General features: G+C 30.3%; 1 protein-coding gene across 1 annotated transcript in view; it reads right to left on the reverse strand.

The window, feature by feature from the left end:
• Nucleotides 1-4,649, reverse strand: part of LOC106469596 (ecotropic viral integration site 5 protein-like) — a 37,468-nt gene extending 32,819 nt beyond the window's left edge. Inside the window, exon 1 of the mRNA XM_022398171.1 lies at nt 4,518-4,649. The gene's annotated coding sequence lies outside the window, so the exon portion shown is untranslated. The remainder of the gene's footprint in view (nt 1-4,517) is intronic.
• Between the last annotated feature and the right edge of the window lie 362 nt (nt 4,650-5,011).

Here is a 5,011-nt window from a genome sequence, read left to right on the forward strand (position 1 = left end):
ATAATCAGAACAACATAGTACCATTACTGATTGTAAGACTGATAATCAGAACAACTTAGTACCATTACTGATTGTAAAACTGATAATCAGGCCAATTTAGTACCATTACTGATTGTAAAACTGATAATCAGGCCAATTTAGTACCATTACTGATTGTAAAACTGATAATCAGAACAACATAGTACCATTACTGATTGTAAAACTGATAATCAGAACAACATAGTACCATTACTGATTGTAAGACTAATGATGGTGCTCAGAAAAGCCAAAACTTATGATTAAAATGGAAAGCACATAAATAACTTAATGTATATTTAACCAGTTTCTTATGTGTATATAAACTGTCTATTTAGACCAGGATGTTTACATGTAAACAGATGAACAATATAAACGTTTTACAATCAATTATATAAGTGTGAATGTGTAGCAGTAGCATAAATTTCGTAAGTTTTTTGAAGAAAAAAAAGGATTTTCAATAATATTCAAAATAAGTATTCAAGTCATAAGATTTATTCCACATTCAAGTGTGGAAAATTAACTGAAAATAATGTATTTGGATGAACATCTTGCGTGGATGAGCTAAATTAAGAACTAGAAAGGATATTAGATTGTTCTCGTTTAATTAAATGCTTCTGAAAATTACACTTTATCCCTCGGTTCGTTTAGAGTAATCAAAACAAATCAGAGTGCACTTTGACAAGTTGAAATTAAGGGAAAAATTAAAAGGTTTATTATATCATCAAGTTCTTCATGCTAACTACGTTAGGAACAACTGTTGGTTGTGAAAAACTGGAAATGAAAATTTTAAAAAAATCTATTAAATTGTTACGTTCCTTGTGTTAACAATGTTAGGCACATTTGTTAATTATAGATAATGTAAGCTTATCTCCAACACAAACTCTAAATAAAAACATTTCCATGGCTCCATTCAGCAGTTAATTCTAAAACAATTACAATAAAATCAGTCAAAAGTCTGTTCAGTAATTAATTTTAAAACAGACAAATATTGCCAAGAACCTGTTAAATAATTGATCTTGAAAGAAACAGGATGAATTCTGCCAAGAATCTGTTTAGATATTAATACTGACAGAACTAGGATAGATTCTGTGAAGAGTCTTTCTAGTGATTAATAATAAAATTCCACAAAGTCTGTTCAATAATTGACAACAAAACAACTATGATAAATTTTGGCATAAATATGTTTTGCAACCAATTAATTCCCAAACAATATTCAAAGGCAGTTAATTTTCTCAACCCATGTTCCCCAAATGTCAGAAAATCAGTTCTCCTGAAAACTAGTTGACCAATTTCATTAGACATGTTTCATGTAGCTATATGTTATAGAACTTTTCTACCATGGCCAAGTACTTGATCCTAGGGTTTAAACCATAAACACAAAACTATCCACTAAGTACTTGATCCTAGGGTTTAAACCATAAACACAAAACTATCCACTAAGTACTTGATCCTAGGGTTTAAACCATAAACACAAAACTATCCACTAAGTACTTGATCCTAAGGTTTAAACCATAAACACCAAAACCTGCAGAGTAGCTGAATAAAACAAACAGACCAAAACATAGTTGTATACACTATGTGATAGCTGTATGTCTTCATATATACATATATTACCTATATTAAATATAATATAGATATACATACCTCATTCTTAACTTCTTTTTTTAGGTATTCTGTGGATTAATGGAAATTAGAATGCCACAGTTAAGTGGAAAAGGGAAAAATGTTCCAGTGGGTTATTTTATAAGAAGTATATACGTATATGGAAAGGATAATGAGCCAAGTACAGCTTGGTCAATGGATATGTTAAAGGTTTCTCGAAAGTTTTTACAACTGACCAATAAAGTAGCCTCTAATTGATTTTATATAAAATTCTGATATAAAGAGGCTGTGTCAATATAATTTAGGATAATTCAGACTAGGTTTTAACGGAACAAGCTGTAGTTTTGTCTCATGTTTAATCGAAAATTTATTCTCTAAGTGATAAATATAATGTTACTATTACCAGATTATTTTACAAAATACAACCAATAAAATCTCCATCAATTAAAACCTTTCCAGAGTATGAATACAAAATAATGTTCGAAGGAGTCACAATATGTGTTGGATCGTTTACAGATCTTACGTGTGTAGCAGTTAGAACAAGACGAACAACAAACCTAAAGACATCTCTACGAACTGTGGATTTGTGTTACCTAATAAAACGGTCTGTCAATATGTGTTGGACCGTTTACAGATCTTACATGTGTAGCAGTTAGAACAAGACCAACAACAACAACCCTAAAGACATCTCTACAAACTGTGGATTTGTGTTACCTAATAAAACGGTCTGTGCTGGTACCTTGAATTCTCTGATGATGATGATAAGTAAAATATAAATGAGGAAATTATATTCACTTTTTTCAAATTAAGCTCCGTACAGGAGCTAATTAACCAATGTTCTCTATTTTCCATCACTTTTTGATATTTATTAATATAAAACTAATTTTTAATGTTCATCAGGTATCACTTAAATTGTTACATCACTGTAAATATCAAACACTTTAATTAAGTAATTCTCAAGAACTGAAACACTATTCTACCCTGACATCATCTTTTTTGTACATTATAATAGTCTACAAAAGACTGTAAACCCTAAAGCAGACTGTATTCTTTCTCTACGGCCCATACAGTATATTAGTAGGACTTAGTGTTGTAGTTTTCATTACAGTATCCACTTAGCTTTTTACTAATTCAGCCAATAATAAATCTGCACAAACTAAGTTTACAACAACTTAATGTTTCATCCCTACCGTTTGACACGAAACTGCTAATAGTACTCAAAGTGTAACTCATACAATGGTTAAATGATCGCAGGGAAACACACCAATACTGAATAACACATTTTTATAAAACATCTTGGAAAATTATCTTTTTCACAACATCAGATGTTCAAACTTCTAATAACAACTACAAAAGAAATTGAAATTGTAATTGCATCGGATCAAAGATGCCAAATTTTCATTAATTTTAAAACTTTCACTGATCACAAATAAACCTTAATCGTAGAAACTTTTTACTTTCACCCTTTGAAAGTGAATTTTAAACTGTAGGAGCTAACTTAGAATATTTACAAAGTTATTAAATTCTTTATCTTTTAATATAGTTTTTACTAAAAGAGTCCTGTCAAGATAAAAATTTACATGCCTCATTAGGACACATGACAGAAAAATAATCTACGTTTCACAACAAACACCTAGGTTTCCGAGATATGTATTTAAGCTTGTTACTATTGCTATTAAAATCCTTACTGTTCACAGTAATTTCATGATTAAACCTTCAAATTACTCACTTGTTCATATGCCTTTCACAACTGACGTGTTATACATATTACATCAAATTTTTTCATTGTTAAGAACTGACCAATAAAACTAGGTAAAAGCACTTACTTTATATGTAAAATAACAGGAAATTCAGAAGTAATTAGGGGTATGAACTCCAATTGAGTGATTATATCTTTAATCTTTTTGGTATAAATCTTACATTATTAGAAACTAACCAACAAAACCTTAGACCTACAAGCAACTTGGTAAGTAAATAGTTTAGAAGATGTGTTTAAAGAGCAATTGGAGTCCATCTGGTTTATATGAACATAAAGCTAACTTTCATTACTCATTATATATCACTTAAACTGTTAAATCATTGCAAACATCAACCATTTTAAGTAATTCTGAGGAACTGAAAACATCAACCTGGAAGTGTTATGTTTTGTACGTTAAAATAGTGTATAAGATGTTGTAAGCTGCAAAGAATAAGGAACTGCTTATTAAACTTAGAACAATAAAAATAAACATTGGGCTGGGCTTGTGATTCATACCATCACATGACAATACATGAAAGTCATTTAATATTCATAATATAAATACATAATATAGATAGAATTACAAATAGCTTATACTTAAGACTCCCAAAATAGAAATAGCTTGTTTGATCCTCTAATAATTTGAAACATGCGAGTCATACCTTACCAAATTATTTTTTTAATTCTAATGACAAGTAATTCAAGTTCTTTCTATTGCTTTAAGTTTAACTTCAAAAAATGTATGTAACTATAAATTCTACTTCTAGTGAGTTTTTATGTTCTCAGACTTAACAGCACAGCTTCAAAAATTTAACTTTTAAAGACTATTAGTATCATTAATATTATCAACCTAGTCGATATAATCGGCTTATCAGTATCACATGTTTAAACTGTGGCCGATTATAGTTCAAAGCCTGTTCTAGTGATACTCTTATGAAAGGATACACTTCACCAACGAACTCGCCTCTAACTTCTACGTTGTTGCAATAATCATAAGAATATATCACTTGACAAAAGTCAACACACGACGAGAGGCACTCAGTGAGTTGCTACTCGGTAAGACTAACCCTACGCTAGGAGGTCTATTATATTACTATTGTTAGCCTAGAATAAATACTACTTCACAAGCAAGAAAATGTAATAACTCTTTCAAACTTACAAACATTCTCTAGGATTGTTATTTTTAGATTTCACTATTCAGATCAAACATGATATTTTCCCACCCAATGAAGACGTGTTTACTCGAAGACAATGTAATCTAAGATACCGATACGAAAGTAAAGTTATGATCAGTGATAATAATAGTTATTTCATAAAGTCCAATGATAACTTAGCTACTGCCCTGCCATCTAGTGCTTTGTATTCTAAACGTAATTGAAATAACATTTGAACAGAAGTCTGAGAGCATACAACGCTAAAAACTGTGTTTCGATACTTGTGATTCCCACAGCGCAGATAACCAATTGTGTTGTTTTGTGCATTTATGTATATTATTAAAAGGATAAGGTATAGATGAAGGTAAAGTCTTAAAATTATCAGAATCGTCGGCAGACTAGTGTGCATTGTGTGATCCACTTTGAAATTTTATTCAATCTTTGACGGAAACTTGCCCAATTTTTCTCGGCATTTTCTTTATTTGCCTAAAAATTCGTA

This window comes from Limulus polyphemus, unplaced genomic scaffold (genome assembly GCF_000517525.1).
Source record: "Limulus polyphemus unplaced genomic scaffold, Limulus_polyphemus-2.1.2 Scaffold3565, whole genome shotgun sequence".
NCBI classification, from domain to species: Eukaryota; Metazoa; Arthropoda; class Merostomata; order Xiphosura; family Limulidae; genus Limulus; species Limulus polyphemus.